Genomic DNA, 24,806 nt, shown 5'->3' on the forward strand with positions numbered 1-24,806 from the left:
TTTAAATTACGCGAAGTGCGATTATCTGAACATAGATCCATCAAAACAACGTATTGAAGCTTATGATAACCACGGGGCAATATGCACCCTCATAAAGCTTCTTCTTATTATTTAAAAAAAGCTTTAGACTTTTAGTTGACGAAACATTTGCCAGGTGGAAGATTGTTTACTATTATTCATTAAATTGATAACTTATGGATAATTTTCCTCACACAATTCGGGTCATTTTGCCCCCAAAAATATGAGATGATAAATTTGACGATTTTTCTATAAAATTGTAAATACATCGTCTGTATTAGAACTAATTTAAAAAACCCGAATGATTGGCAGAGAAGCTCACTGGTTACATAATTAAAATCGTCTTCCTCACCTTAGAAAATTACTATGGAACGATCATAAAAAATTACTTATAACAGAGACTTAATTGGTTTTTGAAAAGTTTTCCAGATATGATTGAACCATCGCTACCAAAATTTTATAGTAATCTGTTGTTATGGCGGACTTTCAGTTTCATTAAAATTTCAGCGAAATAAATTGATAACTTTTGAGACAAGCAAAAGGTGCATTGTACCTGGGGGGTGCGTTTTACCCCATCTTCCCCTACACGAAGAGTGAAACGTCAAACATAAAATCAATTTGGTTATTTCATAGAAAATATAGTAAACAAATGAAAACTCAAATATGCGTTTAGCCCCATTTATCGTCGAACCGTTCACATAGCTTTGCTATTGCTATCATTCTAGGATTGAAGGAATCGAATAAAATAGTTAAATTCAATGTAGTTCAAAGCATGTCCAAGCCTAAATATGTGTAGATACACCCTAGGTATTGCGAAACATTAATGCCGTATGCTACTCCAGGGCATTGTGAGCGAACATACTGGAGAGCACTGAGTCAACGTTTGCTCATATTTTACTATTCAAGCGTGCCATTTGCACTTGTAGGCATTCGTGTGGGAGACAACTTCCATTCGAAAAGAGAGTCAACACTCTTCCGTGGCGGGAGAGAGAGAGAGGGAGAGTTCAAAGAGAAATATCTAGAGAGTCGAAGTGGAGTTTATGGAGTGGAAGAAGCAGCCATATTAGTGCTTTCGCGGTTTGTTATGTTTTTATTTCAGTTTTGCTGTCGAAGCGAGTGGAGTGTGCAAGCGAGTGAGTGTCGCAATAACTGTGCAGTGTGCCTTAGTTTCAACCGCATTGTGCTATATCTTCGTAAAGTGATATTTCTTGCCTTTCTGGTTGCCGTAGAAATTGGAAAATATTTCAAGTTGTAAAAAGCAAAGTTTCCGCTTGTAGTACCCCGGCTTGTCGATGTTGTCGGAGATCGTGGCTTGCTAGTGTTCCGGTGTTTAGTGGAGCAAGGGAACCATCCGAGGTGAAACCCGTGAAGTGGATAGATTCTTTTGCCTTTTCTGGACCAAAACGGCTTAGCGGGCGACCGGACCGACAGACTTGCCCTCTCTCATTTTCTCCTGTCGGAGCCACTGCCATCCACTCTGGGTCAAGAAGTTGCAAAGCTTGTGGCTTAAGCACCGGCAAACAGAGATTGCTATTTTCGGGTGGCATCCCGAATCCGAAGGAAACGCAAAGGGAAACGAAAAACGTAGAAGGCTCAAGGCGAAACAAAACGGCTTCTCAGTGAAGACGATACACGATGCGCAATAATAAAAAATGCTGAAAGGTTGAGTTTTTCTGTTCCAATTTTGGGATACTTGGTAGAAGAAGAGATTAAAAAATAAAAAGGAGTGCAAACCTGAACTAGATGTGCAAGAAGTGGTTGTTGGTGGAAGCTGTTTTTTCCTGGGAAACACGTGGAATCTCAGGAGGGATTTAAACGAAAGAGAGAGAGAGAGAAAGGAAAAAAGAGGCAGTGCAAGAAGCGCTTGTTTTATGTTATGCGCGTTAGAACCGACTGTGAGTGAAAAGGAAGGCCTTTAGTAACTAATTACCGAGCGTGCGCGAAACGTAGACAGTGAAAACTATCAAAACAAACTGTTGTAACTGAATTCGTTGTTCTGTGCAGTGACTTAATGAAGAAACCTTGCAGTGGATTTTTACTAGCAAGTGCATAATTTTGCGGCGACAGTAGTTTTTGTTTGTATGCAAATACGGATGTGGCTGACTTGAATTGCTGACTGTAAGTTAATCGTAAAATTGTTTATAAGTTTAAAACTAGGGAAGAATTAATGAATGCAGTTTCAATTGGAATTGAATTCGGTCTGTGTTTTTGCTTTTACTGCTATTTTTTGTTGAAGAAAGTCGGTGTGAGGTAGCTCGTATGTGCCAAACTTGAACAGCAATCAATGACCCCGGCGTGTCTTAATGAAATAGACGAACGAAATAGTATTTTTCCCTACCACATAACGTGTCTTATTCGACATTTTAGAAAAAGTATGATTTTTGTATGTTTTCGTTTACCGTCATATTAAAGAACTTTGATCATAATCTTTGTTTTCGACTGTTAAACTGCTATGGTGCTCTTGTAGCTAAATTCAAACTGCTGTGCGCTGATTAGTCGAATACAAAAAGAAAAGATCACTTTTTTGTTATACTTTTTCCAAACATTTCGATTATTGAATCAAAATATTTTCTATTGAGGAATATATAAATTATTGATTTAATATCTTAGATTCGTACAAAATTTCAAGAAGAACCCAATCAAACGTTGTTCACATAGTCTGGGGTCTACTAATGTGGAATGTTGTTCTTTGGGCAGCTATTTCAGGATATTTTTTTTTTATTCATTAATAATATATTTAAAGGCACACTGCTAAAGCTCTAAGATGCCAAGGGTATTTTCTTATCTTGATTAATGACTAACTTAAAACTAGGGTATTATCATTAGGGTAGTGACGTATTCCGGTCGCAATGGTCGATTCTGGCAGATTCAGTTGCAGATGCAGTTGGCGATCGGCAATGGTCGATGGATTGAATGTAATACGAGTGTCTTCCAGATGACGATTCTACGTGGGTCCGCGAGAAACACCCCCAGGCCACGGATACCCGGCGGGTGGTCCGCATGTTGGTCATCGATTGGAGCAGTTTTCCGTGGACGATGATGGTGAACCTAAGAGATTGAAAGAAACATGGAGAAGTAATATTTCAGGATATGGAAGATGAAATCGATTCCCGAGATTATATGGATCGCTCATTTTTCGGCCCCCAGATCTATTTGAAATAATTGTCAAGTTACAAAGAATCAACATTTGGCGGAACCCATTTGCGAATCCATGATAGACAATAATTTGCAATGCCATGGTAATACTGCCGTAGATTATATGTTGTGTAAGTGTTCCCATGCTTAATTATGTAACCCAATTAATCCGCTAACCTAGAGCAAAAACATGGTCACTTACCACCGGACAAAAAAAAGTGTAAGCTACCAATGCAAACATCTGATGAAGCGCCTCAAAGAGGAATTCTAAACATTCCGCTGCGCTCCGTGACCGGCCAAGTAAATATTGCAATAGATAGTATTACGTACGAAGCATGGGACACAAAAAAAACTATCCATGAGAAATACCACCAATCAAAGCAAAGCTCTTAGAGGCACATTTCGTGATTTCAGATAGAATACTTGAAGGAACACAAGTCACACCGCGCGGCTAAGCAAACAACAAAGTGCTAAAACGCGATAAAATATAAATCCATGCTCGTCCCCATCAACAACTCAGCCCCCTCCCCCCCAACCCGTTGCCGTCACCCGAAGCTGAAGCTTTGCCTATATACTGTAGTTGCTATTTCCCCGCTCCCGCCCCTATGGCAGTACATAAAACATGAAACCGAGAGGGAGAAGCTTTCAAACTGAAACAATGTTCTTCTTGAACCACGAAACACAACGCACACAGCCAGGTCCATCCGCCGTCGCACCGGTTTCCCGGTTAGTTTGGACCCGCAGCAGAGCAGAACTGAAGAAACCCCCAGGCTAGGATTTCAGAGCCCCTTGTGACCCATCCGTGGTACCGGGTGGATCTGGTGGAGCAAAACGAAACGATTACCGTCTAAAATAAATTCTAGTCAAGTCGTCTCTTGCTCCGGTTAGCTTCAATGATTTATTTACAATTTAAATTACATCCAAACAGGATGCTCTTGTTTTTTTCCGTTGCTGCCCGTTCCGTGAAAGTCCATCTGAAAATTGGCTCCGGTTGGTTCTCTCGAACCTCGAGATCGCTCGGGAAGGTGTGCATCAGACAACTCCCGGGGCATCAACGAAAGGCGAGGGTGAAAGACGTTTTGTGCAAAAAGCAAAAAACGTAAATGTTGCAATCGAACTATGTACATTGCTGCGCCAGCCGATGCAGCAGCATAGGATGGGATTGAAACGGGCCAATAAACTCGGGCTCGGATTGACTTCGATGAACTGGAACGGCTCAAGTCTCCGATCGGAGATGCTTTCGGAGTTCGCTGTGGGCTTAGATTGACAGTAGTGAGTGGCCGTATTTCGGTATTTACCTGTTGGTTTTTCAATGGGCTCGGTGGGATGTCTTCAAGAAGAAGGCTTGAATGTGTTATACATGGAAAATCGGATTTTTTTTTAAACTTATAGAACTGGTCACTGGATAAAATTTTATTTGAAATCGGGATGATATGTTGACTGTCACTAACATTACATTGTCGAAAGTCAGTGAACATAAATTTACTTTAATCAAACTATTCAAGTTAAACACGAATTTCGAATTGTTATAAATTCAGTCCTTCATCATGGCCTCGCAAACAACTAAATGTTATAACATTTAAACTATGGAATTATGAAACTAGAGCAGTAGAATAATGAATATCCGTAGAATTCTGGAATTGACATATTAAATTCTTACTAAGGACTGTACTTGAAAAAAATTCAACCGAAAAAAATGATCACCAAAAATTTTTTTTAAGTCGAATATTTTTTAAACCAAACCACTCATAATAATTTCTCCTAAGGTAAATTACCATACTCGGACTTATCACTACTCATCAAATACTGTGTAACACATGTGCCATCTTTCTCACACACTTTCATTCACTCTTTTTTTATCATTGTCGTTTGTTGAAGATCTTTCCTGTTTTCCGAAGCTTCCCCTTTATAATCACCACCCTACTGCCGGTTTTGCGCAATGGCACGATGACAAAACCCGCCAAAACAAAGTGTCACCTTCACTTGATGAATTGAACACACCAATAACCTACTACTGCTTGACAAATTATCTTCTACCCAAACATCTCCGGAACATTGAGGTATCCGGTTTAATGTATGTCTCATCGTTCATTACGATGCATTTCGGGAGCACTAAACACTAGCGGTACAGCGTCCTGGTGCCCTCTCTTTCTGTTTATGTGTTTGACCCCTGAGACTTTGAAGACATGAAGTCCAATTCATTTCATTGATTAATAGACGAATCAGATGGACGAATTGACTTTTTTTGGCATCTTTTCCGAGTACAGTCCTTGGCAGGTAACATATTCGACACTAAACTTGCCATAATTTGTATGTCGGTAGTTCCTTTAATAAATCTGATTTAACTTATTTATTGTTTTTTTTTTCTTTTTGCGATATTCACCTAACCAGAGACCATTTTTGTAGAAACAGACAATGGAAATTATAGAATGATAGCACTCAAGGGAAAGCAAGGATGTGAATATATAGAGCGGAAAGGTGAGACGTGACAGAGGGTCATTGAAGCAAGCAGAAATCTTTTAGTAACTTAACTTTTACCTTCTTCCAGAGGAGTCGGGCTTAGGCATCTGAACAATGCGAATCACCCGAGTCTCTGGTATGTCGGAAAGTAGTGATAAAGGTCTTTTACCATTTACTATCCGAACCGGTAAAAGAACATAATACCCCTCTTTATTCTTGTATAAAAACCTGGAACTGAGCAATCTGTATCAAGTTCGGAGTTCTCATGCCGTTTCTCATTGAAAATCACTGGTGGCATGGATTGCTCTGGTTTTGCACTTTCGAGCAGAAATTTCAATAAAACAGCGTCCAAAAATTGCACTTCTGCTCGAAAGTTCAAAACCAGAGCAATCCACGCCACCAGTGTTTTTCAATGAAAAACGCCATCAGTTTGCATCTTTGGAATATCTGATAATATCTCTATAGTAGGTCAGTAGTTTGATTGTTTGTTAGAGTGAACGTATTAATTTGCATGTTATTACATTTTTCTCACTAAGTTGCTTATATTACTTAAAAAATCTTTGACTTGCGGGCTCCGCTCAAATTTATTTAGATCAAGTTGATTTAGCAACCCCGGGTTGGCGGTTCAGTGCATAGGACACTGGTCTAACAAACCAGTTGTCGTATGTTCGAGCTCCGACCTGGAAGGATTCGTAGTGTCAGTAGAATCGTAGCACCAGCCAGGCAATGGTTCTGTACATTCTGAATCGGCTGCGAAGTCTGTTGAAACAGAAGGTCAAATTCCACTACAGGAATGTAATACCATGGCTTTGCTTCGACTTGGCAAGGCGATTTTGAGTGTTGAAATTTGTCTCTTTGATAGCAGTGGCCGTTGAAGATTGGAGAAACTGTGGGAAGTTGAAGTTTATGATTATTATAAGAAATTCAGAGAACGTTAAACTTATCAGTTCTTTGCCAAATCTTCAACCGTTATAAACGTCACTTATGTTTTTGGTTTACTAAACGTACAAGTTTAAGTGATTATATACAAAGTTGAAGATAAAAAAATCGGGTTTTTAATGCATATTCTAAAAGTGCATAATTCCGAAAATAGCTGTTAGAAAATTTCATCCAAGATCGGAGCACTAGATCTCCAATGGTAGGCAGTTCAAAGGGCGCTTGTTCAACCCACAGGCATATACCGAGCAAAACTTCAATCCTGATTATCTCCACGGAACGACCGAAATCAGCATTTTCGCGAAAAATTTAGTTGATTTGCTGATTTTAGTTAGTTATTTTTTGAGACAACTAAAAAAATCTTACTTTTGCTGATTTAGAATTTTTATTCTCATTCCCTTAATAATAATAAAATATTTGTTGAAATGACTATGTTTTTTAGTTGAATTCACAAATTAAACGTGCTGTCATTTCTTAGCTAAGGCACATTTCATTTCCATTCAACTATTTTTTTAGTTGAATTAAAGAAATATAATGTTGTTTTCAACCAATATGAATGGTTGAATTGGCTTCTACAATCTGCAGCTATATGGCGCCCTGTCACCGAAACGGTAACACCGTAATGACTACAGACGCGGTTGTCTTTTCTATATTGGCAGGTATAAATATGATGTTGTATTGGAGAAAAAGTCATAAACGAAACGTAAACATCTTTTTGAATTTTTTTCTTCTAAATCACTGTTTTCTTCATTCTCACTGAAAACTTTGAGCACTCGGAAAACTAAAATCGAATACAAGTACTACACCGGACGGCGCAGCTCGGAAGGTTTGAAGATACAAAAAAACTTCATCACAATTAGAGTGAAACATTCGAAATTCACTTCACTGTTCCGCGTAAAAACAATATTACGCACAATCGCTTCAAGTGCGCACAAATTCTGAATAAATACGATTTCCACTAACAGTTTACGACATTTTTACATATCGGTTTAGAAATTGAAATAAAGATATATCAAACACATGCGAAAAACATCAAAACAATTTTCAAGCAGTTTCAATAAGACTGTCCTTTTTAGCTTTTTAATGGATTGTTTTGCTTTGACACTTCTCATGAGTTTTTGGCTAATAAACTTGTTAATAATACCCATTTCAGTTTTGTTTTCTTTGTGCTGTCCTTCAGTAATAATGGTGATAGATAAATAGAAACAAATTTTCTGATTTTAATAACAAAATTAGTTGTCAATGAGAATTTCGTGTTGGATTGAAATATTGCTGGTTTGTGTCCAGGATATTCACCAACTAAACACATTCTCTAAAAATAAGAGTTTTTTCAGCAAAGTAAATTCTCAATTTTAACTAATTTTATAGTTATTTTGGAAATTTTGTTGTTAAAATCAACTAATTCAAAAACAGTAATACGAGTTAGGCGCAGAGCTAATTTTGGTCGTTCCGTGTCGGAATTAAAGACAATTTTTTTTAAATACCGCTGCGGTGCACATGATATCTCAAAAAATTTTCAACCGATTTCTACGAGCTTTGTTCGTGTTCATATGCTTGTGTACTTGAACGGTTATATTTTCAGCTGAAAATATTCGATTACTTGCAATAATTTTTTTTGAAGTTTCAACACCTAAAAATCACTTTTTTGTGACTCTTTTATTGAAGTGTTTTTTCCTGGGAAACTGAGCAGTTCAAATACTCCACAAAACATTTTTCTGGAGTACTTTTTTTCTGTTTTTGATTTCTGCTTAGCGGATCGCCTATGAGTGTGTTCATCGCAAGCCTCTGCAAAAAACACGCTTAGGGAAAGGAGCCATAACTCTTACAATATGTATTTTTTTTTAATAAATCAACTTTAAATTAAATTAGCATAAAACCGTTAGAAAAAGCAATTTTTTTACTTCTCAACTTTATATATAATCTCTCAAGTATTTGAGATGTGTTTTCCCGGTAGTCTTACTGGATTATCAACCTAAGATCATCAGTTTACTTTCTTGTCTCGTTCAATACAGCCATAAAACGATTACGATCTAAACGGCCGAAACAATGAAAAGTGTAGGGAACCGTAAGGCGATTTTGAGATGAGCGATAAAAATTGTCGTGCAGAAATCCACGATCGATTGTTCGGAGTATAAGGTGCTGGTCTCTCAAATCTTTCGTTGTATGAGATGGAAGAAGTTCTGGGGAAGATGTTTGAGCCATGAGTAATGTCTTAGAAATGGAACTACTGTGAAGAGACGAAATCAGTAGAACTCAGAAACAAGGATGGCTTTTATCGTATCAAAGAACGTTCACTGGCAACTCTTCAACGATTGAATCAGTGCCATCAAAAAGAGACGGAAATCATCGCAACAACAAAAACCCGGCATGGCTCATTTAACATAGAACCGACACCAGTGCGAGAGCGAATTTCTCTCGATGACATTTCTGAGAATCAAAGGTTAGCACGCTGCTGTGGGGATCCTCTCTGAAGCAACAAACGGTAGCTTATTCTCGTTTCGCGATCCGATTCTATACAGGCAGTTGATAATTGCGATAGAATCATTTTACTATTGCCGCTTATTCTAACTATGTGCATTTAACCTTTGTATATGTTGTGTCTATGAAAATGTCTGCGAATGCTCCAAACAAGGGATTTGATAAATTGCAACCTAGTATGAGAATCATCATGTCGAATCATCGATTCGATTTTCTGCGATAATTGTCAACTAGAGATTCTCTCTTGGGAAATTCCACACAGCAACGATCATTATCAGACTGTAAATTTTTTTAAGGGCCGTAAAATACTCAGAGTATGAAGTGAAGCGAAGAAATGTAGAAAAATTCTCTCACGGTTCATGCCTTGAGAGACTCGAGTTCTTGTAGCATCTTCTACCGGATTGAAAATGTTGTATACAATATAGATAGCAATATAGCAGCTTCTGTCCAATTTTCGGCAATCACCAACACTGCTCAGAAATACTTGAGGCAATTTTCGTAATGGTTGAAATAAACAATGTCTTTTAGATGGTTGGTTCTTCGATTCTTCCAGTGAGGCCTATTATTTTTCATGTCCTCTTCATCACTGAGGGTGGTTTCTTCCAAAATCCATATTATATATTCAGTATAATCCTTAAAGTTAGCATTTTTGTATACTTGATACAGTTTATGAAACTTGCATAGACGTAATTTTCATTTTCTATTATATTGACAAGTATTAAGAGCAAAATTTAATTCTTGATCCCACGAAGAGCCCAATAATCTTCAACGTGGCAGGGCCAAATCACCGAAAGCCGTATCGTCAATAGTCATTACACCGAAAATGTCAAAAACCTTTTTTCATTGAATCATACAATTGTTTTAATATCGTACTGGAAATTATTCAAATGAAAAAAAAATTGTTACTGGCTTGGTGGTTTTGTAATTTCTTGCAGTAAAACATTTCAAGAATAATTTGTCCCAACTCCAACGTTTTCCTTTTCGTTTTTTGTTACTTATTACAGCTACAAAATGGCTAATTTTTCGAGAAAAATTGTAGTTTTGACTTTAAACAACCACCAAAAATTCAGAAAATTTCAGAATATATCAAATAAAATCGTACAGGTCTAGAAAAACATCTACTACAACTATGTTACTCGGATTTTTGACTTCTGATAATTTTGCGCTGAGATACTGTGGACACCACAAATCATGATTTCTAAAACGCGTCAAAATACTTCTTCACCGACTTATTTCTCAATGTTTTCCACGAAAAAAATACAAAAGGTTGTTCGAATAATGTTTTGTATTATGCAAAATATTAGAATCTATTTTTTTGAAAGATAGCTTCAAAAAAATTTGCAAAAAATAGATTTTTTCATTCGATGAATCCTCCCCATTTAACGACAAAGTATCAAAGCAATGGTTTTGTTGTATGATCTTAGAGGGCATACGATTTACATACATCACAACAATCCAAAATTCAAAATTTAGTGATATTTAACTAAGAAAGAATGGACGCAATCGAACATTGTTGTTGTTTCTTGTGTAACCGTTTACTTTTAAAGATAAACCGAAGTTAAAAGCATCAGGGAATGTTTACAAAAACGACTTCTATCCTTCGTTTGAAACCAAAAGGATCTTGGATGTCTTCTGGCCAGATCTTGCGTCTTGCCATTACTCGAAATCAACGGTAGATTGATGTATCACTAAAAATTATACTTTCGTTCCAAAATTCCCCTACAATTCGATCTTTTATTGGAGTTTGAAAATTTATGTGATGTGCGTTTGTTTGAGTTACTGAAATGATGTCGTTTTCTGCAATGAAAAAATTCAAATAATGCGATTTTTTTTATAATAAAAACGCATTTGATGATGGAGATTGTCAGCCGGAGGCTGGTTCGTCTTTGGGTTTCAAATTTGCTTAAATTGTGCGTGAAATGCCGTGTCAAAGTTTGGCAATTTGTTCCTATTTATCATACATTGACAATATCGGAAAAAATCGTACAGAAAAATAAGACGCAATTTGTGCTGATTTTCATTCATATAAACCGCCTGCACGAGTTGATCGACACAAAAGGGTTAGGTCATACACTGAAGGTTAATATTGTTAGTTTAGAGTAAAAAAAGGCAATTTACAAAAGTTATGAGTCACTCTTTGTGCTACGCAATCCCTTGCGGCAGCTCAAATTTAATGATCTGAAAATTGAAATCCAACCGTTCCCATTTCCGGACCCTCGCTAAACGTACACACGCACACACTCCTGTCCTCTTTCGGCCGCGTTAGTTGAAAGATCAAGATTCAGTGACCTTCCGCTTCTTTGGTGGTTTCCAACGAACTAATCTTTGTGGCTTGGGTAATTATTTCCCGCTTGTATACTGCTGTGGTGTCTGCAACAGCTTAGCTCAGCATACGAGCGATGGGAACTAGCCACCAGCAGAACTATCCATTCAACCGTGTTGCTTCACCAAATAGATTTTAGATTTGTTCTTAGAACATTCATGTTGCAGTTGCTGCTTCGCCCCGTCAAGCAACACCCGCTGCGGCGTTCGAGGTCATTTTTCAAGATTTTGTTTCCTTTATATTTCACATCGAATTATATTGAAATTTTCCGGAGATTTCGGAGGTTTACCGCGGTCATTAGCGGAACGGAAATGGAGACAAACTAACGCACAGCCGCAATTATTACCGTCGTGCTTTGCCGCCTCTTTTCGGGAGGTATTTTGGTCGTTGTGATGCGATCAAGGTTTCAACTGATGATGGAATGGAAAATAATTTCTCAATAAAAATAATGATTACGTGTGGAAGTAATCCCATGAAACAGAAACTTGCCTGCCTACTGTCATTTGGAAGGAAACGCTCATCATTGGAATCGAACCTCCGAGCAACTTGTGTGGTCTATCGCTTCGAACGCTGATTCGATACTGTCTGTCTTCGATTCGAGCGCTATTACCTCATCCTACAACTTTCAACTCAAGCTATTTACCTACCTCAGCTAGAGGGAAAGAGAGCACAAGACTCGGATCATTACTAGCTAGCTGGTGGTGAGTATTTTATGTTGATACCCTCCTTCGGGCTGATAATAGCCGGATTAGGCGAGATTATTGCTTGAAAGTTCAACACCGTGCGAGCGCGCCAAGAGGATTCGATTATGTTTATTGGCGTAGAGTTACGAATTTAATGACGGTGATGTGCCCTCAGCCGCGAGCTTGATAACGGTCCCAGAACTGGAAGGCTTTTCGGTAATTTATGGATTTAAGTTCTTCCTGAAAGGGTGATGTAACCAGGGCTGCACGGTTAACGACGAAAAAATGCTCTTAAAAATGTAATAATTCAAGAGATTCGGATAAGAGTAAAGCACATATATCATCGTTTGTCTGTCGTCCAAGGCCACGGCCGATACGGGAAATAGTTTTTAAATTAAAGATGAAACGACATCCATAAATTAAGCGAGATTTTAGTGTTTCCATAAGCCATTCACAATCTTGCCAAATGCCATTCGAAGTTGTCGAGATGTTAAATATTGTGTCTTGAATATATTATCTAAATCAATATTCACAAGATGTGGGTTAAAACAGAGATTTCCCAAACGATTCTGAAATTGTTTCTTTTCATGATCTCGAAATAGTACATACAGCACAAAAATCGAAGTCCCTTTCACATTATAAGACTTTGTGCTTAATGCGTTGCAATTATTACGCCCTGGTTCTTAATGTCAACCCGTGTCCAATCACACGCTCCAATTGAGCCCGCCACCACCAGAAAGACAATCTTTTTTTTCTCCACTCGCAAAATGTCTCATCGAATCACGTAAGACTTTGGACCGGGCAGGGGGGAAAAAACAACGCATCACGAATCAACCGTAAAGTAATCACAAGTAATCACGTTCCACATCGCCGGTTCGGTACCACATATCTTGTGTCCTCTGGTGTTGAACCGACCTGGCCGACGGTGATCGGTTTCGAAGGTTCGCACAAATGAACAGACGGACACAATCGAACCGATCAATCCGATCGCCAAATGGCGGCGAGACTATCGAGGGATCGCTTAATTGACGCTCGACACGAAAATGACACCCGCGTTAATTTCGCGTTTCCCCCTCCAAAAGTATCGAAAATTGATGTCGAGGATCATGTGTTGGAGAATTAAAGTATGCCAATTCAATTCAATAAACATAAGTGAGGCTTACTGACTTCGTCCGGTTTTGAACGCTTGGGAAACTGCGTCGGTGCCTGCCTACTTCGATCGAGTGGGTGGGAATAGGAAGTGATGCAAACTGATGCAGGCTGTTCCAGATGTGCGCCCAACTTTCCGGTCTGTTCCACCAGATTGGCCGCGACCGGCGGAAGAAATGATCCAGCTTTGAAACAAACATTCCACAACGTTTCGGATAGGTGCGGGAGACCGGATTGGAACGAAAAGAAGAAAAAAAAATTGCACAGAACTGTTGTAATAGCAAATAATAATGAAAGGTAATGAGTTTGGCATTTAGCATTTCCCGCTGTTCGCTCTTGCCAATAGTGGCGTAGCGGTGCTGCGGCAATCGAGAGCGATGGAGTATAATTTTACCGTCGAATTGGTTTACCCAGGTCCGATTGAGTTGGAGTTGCAACGACAACGTCGACCGCTGGAAGATTTTCTTCCGTTTCACTCGGGAACCGTTTTTTTTTGTAAATTCAAGCACAAATAGACGTTTCGCACAAATTCCAATGCAAAATAGGTGGTCAAGTTTTTAGATTGAGAAAATGCCTTTTTTTTCTTCAGACAGACGAAACTGAATTGAAAGTGAAGGTACGAAGCATGGAGTAACATTTGCTTTGCTGATTATGTTATCCGGGTGTAGAATGTAAATTTCTTCGCTATAGGTAGGTGGAATGAAAAAAGTCGCTTGACGGTCTCATTCTGGTTATTTTAATGAAGATTACTATTGTTGTCTAACGTGGAATCTGACCGGTACAGAGATTTACTTTTTTCATGGAAGACTGGTTAGCGGTGAAAAAGACAGAGATAACGTGCATAATTAAGTTACTGTGTAATAGTAGCAACATTTGGGACATAGATCAAGAATTGTACATTAATTTGAATTTAGGCTTTTCAAGGAAATGATTTTTGAAGTCAACAATTATTATTCTAAGACATATTGGAACAATCCTTACGACTAAACGGATAGTGATCTAACATCTTTTGAGTTACATTTTTCCGTTTTATTTGATCGATCTTAGTGACATTTTTTTTTGTCGAAAACGGAAGGGAAGATTAATGAAAACGCCAAAATCAGTGTGAACTAAATCATATGTTACTAAAAAATATGACAGATTATGAGTTTGTATTCTCGTCATAAATTGTATCGTGCTGCCAACAATTGGTCCGTAGGGAATCGGCTTTCACTAAACCAGCATTGATGTAAGCTGAATAAAGGATTTGATCTACGATTGATGTATACTAACAAAGTTTGAAACAGAATCGTTTAGGCGTATCTTGCAGTCGAGCATCTGGGAAACAGGATATCATTTACCCAGTCTGAAGGCAAATCCATCCCTTCTCATATAAATTCTGATGTAATAGTGGAGTGTTTCGTGCTATTTTGATCGTGTTTTAGTATCTTGGTCAGGATTCCATTCTGCTTAGCGGCCCAACTGCTTTTGAAGCTCTCTTTTTTCTCGACGATGACTGAACCGATTTCAACAAATTTAAGCTAGTTTGAGAGCTAATATTTGATCACTGATCAAGTTCGAAGATCTAATAGCTGATTCTTCCGGTTTCGGTGATGTGAATATACATATAAGTCTCATGATCGACCATTCGCACATTTTTCTATCCGCTCAATTGCCCAGAGATGTTTAAACCAATTTGGCAAACTTGCGGTCATTTTAAATCTATGTTGTCATCCAAGATTAATTTCAAAATTGTCAGCAAAAAAAAATTTCCAGCCAAAGTAATGTAAGGTTGAAGAGTGAGGTTGAAATGGTGAACCACCCAAGATTTAAACGATAATAAAATAAACAATAAATTAAAAACTTACTATCAAATTTACCGAAGTTCGAAGGAGGTTTCATTGTTCATACGAAATTTTTTATTTTGTAATCGGCGAACGTAACTGTAAGACACCCAGGATAAAGCTCTGAAAAAATATGCTTATGTTATCCTGCGCTCCCTACTCGGCGGAAAAAAATAGAATTAAAAATGGCACATGCGTTTGAATCACGAGTTGTATCAAACTATATAAACATGCTGACATTGCAAGACTTATGAAACACGGAAGACTACAGTTGGGCTGAACATCTCGGAAGAATGCTGGAAGAAAGGATGGTCTAGCAAGTGCAACCGAGCACGATGTGCGTGCAGCAGGAGTAAGAAGAGACTGGAGAACGGTTGTTTAAGGTCGATTACCCTGGGAATCAATAATTCGTTCGGTCATATTCTGGAGACGGAATTTCCATCGTTAAATAAATGTAAAGTATCAAAATGGATTTCAGTACCATCAGCGAATTACATTTTATGTTCTCAATCAAGTCATGGCGCGTTCCCCGAAGTGGATATTTTAGTTTTGGAAATAGGAAAAAGTCACAGGAGTCAAATCAGGCGAATACGGTGGCTGAGCGATGACTTTCGTTTCATTTCACAATCATGCTGGAATGCAACGGCACGTTATCGTGGTGAAAAATCCATGAATTGTGGGTAGCCACAAATCCGGCCGTTTCCGACAAATTGCTTCACGTAGACGCCTAAAAACACCCAAGTAGTACTCCCTATTGACCGTTTGGCCCGTCGGAACGAATTCATGGTAAACAACGGTTAATCGAAGAAAACGATGAATACAACTTTGATTTTTGACCGACTTTGACGTTGTTTTTCCGGGTCAATTTTAATCAGAAGGTAGTAAACAATAAAAATGTTGCGAGTTTATGAATATGGAAGATACATCTTTAGTATTCTGCATACACGATGAATTTCACGTGAAATTACTGTAGCAAACCATCCGAAAGGAACAAAGATGAGTTTCAATAATTTGAATGAATAATGGAGAGCAAATTTTCGAACCAAAGCTATAGAAGTAGTTGGTGCGGTATTGTGATGAGTTACAAAATCAAGTATGAATCCGTGCGCTGTTGCGTTCTTCTAAAACATTCACAAGAGCGGAACAGGGAACACAGTCTTGAAATTACAACTGAGGTAATTTCAGGAAGCATCGTTTTTTTTCCTACGTTGCGCGGGAGAAAAGTTTGTATTCGAAATCAGCTTCTCAAAACGACATCTAGTCTGTTTTGAGCAATCCCGCATAACGCTATATCCAGTTTTTTGACTTCCGGTTCTGGAGTTACTTTTGAAAAACTGATACACAATAAGAAAATCTCAGACACAGCATTATTCTCCAAAGAAGTAGAAAATTTAATTGATTTGACTAGCACACCAACGTTTTCCGATCTCGTCAAAGTAAGTGGAATACTATATGAATTTTGGGTCTAAATTGAACAGTTGGATCTCATATTAGAGTTTAAAGTACTATATATGGTGGATGCTACGTCGAAAAAAAACTAAAGTATATTGCCTTATGAAATTAACGTATTTATGAAAAGAAAATTATGTTAGAATTTGAACCGTTCCGCTGAAATACTTTTTATCGAAGGCTATTACGATGATGGGTACTCCTCGGCGAATGAGTCTTTTTTACAAATAGGATTGAATAGCATTAAAAAAACACGGGCGGGTAGTGTCAAAGACATAACTGGCGGACGTGATATGCTTCTTTCACACTTCCGAATATAGATAATCGTTCGTATTTTATTTCAAAACTTTTATTGCTTCGCTTCCAAAATTGTAACGGTGCATACTAAAGTACGACTTATTGACGAAAAACATATTCTACCATAAAGTTAAATAATGCGGAACAGATTTGGGGAATTTGTCCGATGTTCACATCTGTTGAGTAAATTTGATCAGTATCTAACGAGGAATGAAAACCGTGAAAATGTTATCGCAGAGAGAGCACTCGAACTCGTAGCAAACATATGAAGAGAAAGTCCAATTGACTAGAAGAACCATGTATGCTTCGGTGTACTTGGCCAATACAGCATTCACTTACATTCCTATGGAAACAAATTCAGCAGAGAATAAACACGCACTGCACTACAAGTCTATCCTTTTCTATTCTACTTTGGCGCCAACACTAATCTGAGATTTTGTATTTGTCTATTTTGCTGCCTCAGACTGCCTAAAACAAAATCTCAAATCAGTGCACAGTGGAATTCAGCGAGACAAAAATATTTTCGCTATTAAATATTATGCAGGGTACTTTAATTAGCAGAACAATTTCCCCGGTTAGGAGTTAGCTACGGGTTCGAGTCCCTGCGATAACATTTTCGCGATTTTCATTACATAGTTGCATTCGCAAATCATTTTTCCAATCTTATCAATCCCCGTTAGATAATGATCGATTTTAAAACTAGCTCAAGACGTCCTAACTAGACTAAAACACAAATCATCCGTTGAGTACTTTTTGCCATCATTAATTTATCTGAATCAGAACATAAATTCTGGGCCATGAATTCTGGAGTGAACTGTAACATGCAGGTTTTGAATTCTGAAACTGAATTTAGGAATTAAATTCTAAAACAAAATTCAGGAATAAAATTCTGTTTCAGAAGTCGGTTCCAAAATTCAGGTTCGGAGTTCAGATCTAATATTAAACTCCTGAATCCAAATTTTAAAATCATATTCTAAATTCAGAAGTTAAAATCTTGACTCAGAATTCTGGATTCAAGTTCCGAACAGAAATAAGGAATATAAGTTTCAGATTTCAGGATTAGGACTCAGTCATAGTTTCAAAGGCTGAATCTGGAACTAATTTCAGCAACTGAATTTTGAATTTAAATGCTTAACCTATAATTAAATTAAGAATTCAGGTAGAACAGAAATCTTTAATGATTATCTGTTGTTGTTGAAAGCACGACCTGAGCGTTTGAGGTAGAGCACAAGATGAAATGACCGATTTATGACCTGTTACACTCGTTCAGTTGAATATTGAGACTGATATGTGCCAGATTACCTCAAAACCGTCGTCGCGAGTACGAGAAATGTAAGCAAGCGTGACGAGATTTCCTCATTCTTTCCAAAAAGTGAGAAAAAATACGTGTTTAATCCACCTAGCAGTGAGATGATACCTTTTTTTACCAATCTGCATGTGTTTTTTGCATGAGTATTCTTCGGTGTTTAAGTTTTCATGACATTATTTTAATGCCCGTCGTTTTAAGCGACAATTTGAGATTTTAATCACTCATTACTCTGTAATGTCGAAACTGCAAATCGGATCGAATTTGAATCTAGAAGTGTGATAATCGATTAAAGATGCCATGATATGTAAGTTCCACTTTAGAGTTTACGGTAATTTAAGGTACTTCCAGAGCCGGTATTCAGGAACCAGCATAACCCAAACCGATTCGTATGGCCATATGACGAATAAATTACAACAGTTTTGAGTCCAACTTTGAAGCTCAATCCCATCTTCTATATCGGTTTGAATTTTAAAAATTCATCATGTAATTCGAGAACCGGAAGTCATAATTGGATAAAATTAGTTAATTTTGTATATAAGTTTATTTTAATTTGAATTTTTGTTTCTGATATTTGATTAGGCTTTTTTTGAGAAAACGATTGAGCTTTGAGAAACGATTTTATACTGGGACCGGAATTCTAAAATCGGTATGGCCGAAGTCAGATAAATTCTCCTGAATAGCTGTATAGTTTACATTTGTTTCAAAATATTTGAAAATCAGTGAAGACATCTTTGAGAAATCATAGCACGAATTAAATTTTTAGGTGCCTTCTGAATCGACAAAAAGTTAATTTTTTTTATCGGCTATCCAAATCTGCTAACCCGATAAACCTGATTAATTTATGTGGAATAGACATTTTTATACCAATCAACCTGTATCCCCGAAACCGGATGTTGGATCTGGCTGAAGAGCAAAATGTTTTATAAAATCTTGAAACTTTTCATTTGAATCTTAGATGATTCTTAGAATTCATTTGAATCTTAGATCGGTTCAGCCATCTACGAGTAGAATGAGTTACACAATTTTGATTTCGTTTCATATATCATTCTGTAGTTCCGGAACCAGAGGTCGGAACCAAACATAATTCAGGAACTTTGTTTGGGAGCATACGACTTTTCGTATGAATCTGAATTTGTAGAAAAGAAATTTTCCGAGAAAATTGAGTGAAATTATTTGTCACACACGCATTTGCTGATCTCGACGAACTGATTCGAATGGTATATGGATGTTATGTTCTTCCAGCATTTATTGCTGTAAGTAGTTTAAAACAATACAATTTAAAAAAAATCTGCCATCATCTGGTTTATATATGTCATATTCGAACGATTATGTTGCCAAAAACGAGCCGTGCTAAAATCGGTCCGAGGCTAAATGTCATGGAAAAGGATGCTGTACACAGTCTTTTTGGTACTATTGTATGTAACAGAATAAAAAATCGTGTTTTCCGTTGCTCCCAAGCATTGCTTTGTCATACAGCGCTCAAAACTTCTACTGCTGGAATAGGGGGAAAAGTCGTTTACACAAAAATTTCGATATCTCCGTTAAAAATGGACGGATTTTAACAATCTATGGCTTGTTGGATAGGTATTATCGTGCGGAATCTAAGTCTGAAAACATATTCTGTTTTCAAGGTCAATTGTGACAGATACTGTCAAAAAACTGAAAATTTTGACATAAAACTTCGTATAACTCAAAAAGTAAACATCCGATCTCAAAACCATTCAATAGTGTTTGGGTGACGGGGAGACCTTTCATTTGCAACTAGTTTGATCAAAATCGGCCCAGCCATCTCTGAGATCTCGACCTCTTAGTTGACAACACACATACACACACACATATACACACACACACACACACACACACACACACACACACACACACACACACACACACACACACACAGACATTTGCTCAGTTCGTCGAGCTGAATCGATTGGTATATGTCATTCGGCCCTCCGGGCCTCGGAAAAATTTTCGAAAGTCTGAGCGAATTCTATACCTATTTTTTATATATATAAAAAAAGGTAAAAAAACGCAAACGGCATTCGGTGAAATGACCGGCTCCCATTCATTCACTAAGCTGACCTATGAAATTACCTTCCCCAACCGAACTGACAGATTTGCTGGGGCAGTACGAACGACATGATGGATGTCTGTTTTCAACCACTCACTTCTTACAATTCCCACTTTTTCATCTCTCGAACGTGACTTAAAACCATTGTCTTTACCGCCCCTTCGACCTCGCGTGAAGCTATTCTGGACATGAATTTCCGAGCAGAATTGTTCTTTCCGATTGTATTTCACTGATGGATGGACAGACGAAGATCACAATGAGCACAATTCCTACAACCACCATCAACACCACATCCCCGAAACCGCACGAAGCCCGTTAGCAATTGACATTCAGCGTTCTCGTGTTGTAAGTGCCAATTCCGAAACCAGCCAATTCTGCGCTGTTTGATCGATTGAATTATTTTGATTCGCATTGGCGACGGCCCCGACGACGCGGATGATGAATGATTTATTGACGTTTAATCAGTTGAATTAGCAGCGGTCTAGGCGCGAGACCTTGGCCGCCTGGTGCAGGAATTCGACCAATAAATTTTACCTTCCGACCGGGTAATTTCGTGGTTAGAGACAAGTTGCCTTCGTCTCTTTCATTAAGTGGCTAACAGCACAAACGTGTATCGGCTAAATCTAATGACTATGGAGCCGGATCTGGAATTATTTGCGGCATGACATCGTCTTCGTGTGGCATAGACAGACAAGCAACGAGCAGTCGCTATACTTTGGGCTAGGAGTAATGGAAAGGTGAGATCTTCGGCTTTTAGAGCGCTAAATTACAAGCTACCAACCACGATTAAACGATATTGGTTTTGAAATTAGAGTCGTGATACGGTACCGAGATTCGATGAACACGATTCGCTAATTTAGGTTGAAACAAAAGAGAAAGGTAGCTGATAGCACGTTTATAAATATTATGTTATTGAGCGCTGCATTAAAACGGCAAACCGAACGACGTGAAACTAGGACAAAATTTGACAGCCGTCTGTACTGATCGAAGAACAACAATTTTATTCCGGAAAATTCACAGTCGACCGACTTTGTTTTTTTTTGTTCAGTCGAAACTTAATCTACTGTCCACAAAATAAAACCTACCAACCAAACCGTGTGAATTTCAAGCTCCGCCGTTTTCGAAATCGCCCAGGCATAAAAACCAAACTATACAATCAGATAATATTAACTTCATTTTGACACTCATTCATCCGATCCGAAAACATGTAATTACAAGCCCGAGATTGTCGCGTACCAGAAAACATTGTTGCTCGCCAGAAATCTCTCATGTGAAAATGTCAAAAATAATCACCACCTCCAAATCTCATTCCCATACCTCGATTTTTCCGAGGCAAGCCGGTCGTGTTGTTTCTTATTTTTTGCAACCTCAACCCACCGAATTAAAGTTACTCTGTTAGCAACTTCAACCGGTCATTACTACATCCCAGTTCGCTGTTACCTCTCCAGCTTCCTCCCGCCACCCGCACCGCAAAGTTCAGTCAGTCAATCAATGATCGTGGCAGCGCCAACGTCAAGCCACAGGCTCGATGCCCCTGAAAACTACCCATCGGTCGCGCATAGAGCTATGATGGAAGCGGCGCTGAAACGACATGCCAAAGTCACCATTGAGCTGAGTCACCAACGGTTCGTACCGAGATTGAATGATTATTGCGTGCTATTATTAGTACGCAGTTCTGTATTGCCGGTACGGAGAGCCAATGCAGGACCCTGTACTGTGGCGAAACCTAGCGATCGAGAAAAATTACAGATGGAATGTTGAGAAGGGTTTCCGAGGGTGATTTTTTGAAAGCGTTTGAGTTTTTTTTTTGAATTGGACGTCAACCGGGGCGACAGCAGCAGCGATGATGAAACTATTTTTGACATATTTTGTGGTAGATGAAGGGTGATTCCGACGATGGATTCCATGGAGTTATTGTTCGTAATGTTTATTAATGCATGCTTAGGCTATTGTCGGTTGGATTGCTCAATAATGGTGGTATGACGGAGGTCCATTTAATACTTTTCATTCGGTATATTGGCTTTCGGTCTTTTTTTTCTTTCGGCGAGTAGTTATCGACATTATAGCCCAAAATGCTCTAATGGAATTCATTAGCGAGGACAGTTATTGCGAACGTTGTGAAACTTGATTCATTGCTTTTATAGTTGTCTGTCATAAAAGTATAGAGAAGAGTAATAAATCTTTTACTTTAATATGAATAAACACTAGAGCTCACGTATGTAAACGTTCCAAACTGAAGTGGGACAAATATAATTTAATTTTTTTGGTTCCGTTGAAAATAATAGAACTTTGAGTGATATTCGACTGTGACCTTTTAAATTTGTTACTCAGTTGAATGAAGTATACAATTAAAATAAAATCTTGTCAAGATATGTTGTTTTTTTTTAAAGTAGCAATTAAAACAGGTCTTGGAGTAATGCGTTGGTACTGTTCTAAGTCATAGTTAAACGACGCGACGGTGAGAACACGAGTCAATTGTTTGTCCGATAAACTATACGAGGCTTGTTCAAAATGTATCGCGAATTTTGAATTTTCGCGAGCTACATATATTTGATTTTGGATTTTTTGTGGCGTTATGTTGGTACTTATGACCCTCACTTATGTTGACAATTCCGGTCATTTTGAATGTTCTGTCAGTTTTTGACAGCTATTGTGCGTGCTTCGATTTTCGTCTTTCCCAAGAAATTGATCAAAGATTTTTTTAAATTTTGTGTGAATGATAACTTAACAATGAGCGTTAAATTGGGCGTATGGCATGAGATGTGACGCCGCGAAATTCGTACCAAAATTTATCAAATTTGACCGAAAACTGCATCGCATTTACGTTTTCCAGAAGCTGTTGGATTCTGTTCGTGGCGAACCAAAATTGCTCCATAAAGTCATAACTAATGACCAATCTCGGTTATGCCGTACCTCAATCCTCAATCATCCCAATGAAAGCCATCCTATCCATTTTTTGTGATAGACGAAAATCGAAGATAAGCTAAAGCACGTCCGCGCACAATAGCTGTTCAAAACTGACTGAGCATTCAAAATGGCAACAATTGTCAACATAAGTGAGAGTCATAAGTATCAACAAAACGCCCCCAAAAGATAAAATAAAAACATATGTTGCCTGCGAAAATTCAAAATATTCTTTCGGTGAAAAATTGAAAAAATCATTCTTCAAAATTTAAATTCGTATATTGTTTGATGGGATCAGAGAATGTTTGCTTGTATGTATGTGATAGTGTAAAGGTATGTAGGTGTGTAAGTGTAGTGGTTTCTGTGGGTGTCTATTTAAAAAAATAATAGTCTCTTTTCTCGGACACGGCTTAACCGATTTTCACAAACTTAGAGTCAAATGGAAGGTCCTATGATTCAACAGCCAGCTATTGAATTTCATTCGGATCCGAGTTCCGGTTGCGGAATTATGGGTTGTTGAGTGTGATAGGTTGAAAAATACCCATTCGAATCACTATACCAAAAAGATTGAAATCTAACAAATCTGCGATTGAATCATTTATACATCTGTCTAATTGATGATCAATATTCGGTTTTGAATGGATCGGAAGCAGTGATCAAGAGCTTATAAAGAGGAATTATTATTGATTTCTCAGTGATAACTAGAAAGGTACTGCTTTTGAAATATTCCAATTGATATTTCAAAATCATGAGAAATCGCGACAAAATCGAAGTTTGTTTCTCATGTTTTAAAATGGCGCCGCACCGTTAAAAGTTAGAGATGTGATGTGATTATCAAAAGTTGATATTATAAACAATCTGAATTTGATATGAATTCACCATGGATAGTTGGTAAAATATCAAGATTTTATATCAAGTTTTTAAATCGATTATTTCTGATTAAATCTAAGATTATTTTTAAATAAACTATTTTTGTTGTATCTTAGTTGGTTTAAATTTGTGTATCGTCGATTGTATTCCATTTACCTTTTTTCAGGGAGAAAGAGAATATTTATCTTTTCACTAAATTTTGCAGAACTTAAAATTTGTTGATCATAATTTGGTATATGAATAAATTCTACTGTTTACAAGTCAAATTTTGATACAATTTGAATGGAAATATCTATCGAACGAAAGAATATATACCTTATTATTGTTTTTTATGGTATAAATATTAAAACGACCTACAATTTTATTATAATTCTGATATGGTTTTCTGATCGGGAAGGAGCTGTTACAACTAAATATCCCAGAAAGCGTTAAAACAATTCAAATTTCAGTCGCAGATGTCACTTTTGGCCTTTGTATGTTTGTGTTTTTTTGCACTAACTTTTCTCGGAGTTGGCTATACCGATTTTCACAAACTTAGATTCAAATGAAAAGTCCTGAATTTGTTTCGAATCTGACTTCCAATTCCGGAAATATGGCGTAACATGTGGAAAATCAAATTCAAACACGGAAAGATCGAAATCAGCATTTTAGCGAAAAAATATCAGATGTACAACTTTGCTTCCGCCGTTTTCCGATAGGTGGCTGTACCGGCTTAGGCTGCTCAAAATACATAGATGATAATGCCTTTAAAGTGAGTGTGTACAGTGCCTAACGAATTGTCGTCGCCGTTTCAGTGACAGTTGTTCTTGTTTTCGTATTATTCACGCTCGAAAATGTCTGTTTATGTGCCCAATTCTCGCCATTTGCGGGAAGTTTTACTTTTCTGTTACAATTTGAA

At 37.8% G+C, this 24,806-nt stretch overlaps 1 protein-coding gene across 1 annotated transcript in view; it reads left to right on the forward strand.

Annotated features, from left to right (window-relative positions):
• Positions 1 to 1,129: 1,129 nt before the first annotated feature.
• Positions 1,130 to 24,806, forward strand: part of LOC131431418 (coiled-coil domain-containing protein 85C) — a 113,172-nt gene continuing 89,495 nt past the window's right edge. Inside the window, exon 1 of the mRNA XM_058597115.1 lies at positions 1,130 to 2,136. The gene's annotated coding sequence lies outside the window, so the exon portion shown is untranslated. The remainder of the gene's footprint in view (positions 2,137 to 24,806) is intronic.

This window comes from Malaya genurostris, chromosome 2, assembly GCF_030247185.1.
Source record: "Malaya genurostris strain Urasoe2022 chromosome 2, Malgen_1.1, whole genome shotgun sequence".
NCBI lineage: Eukaryota > Metazoa > Arthropoda > Insecta > Diptera > Culicidae > Malaya > Malaya genurostris.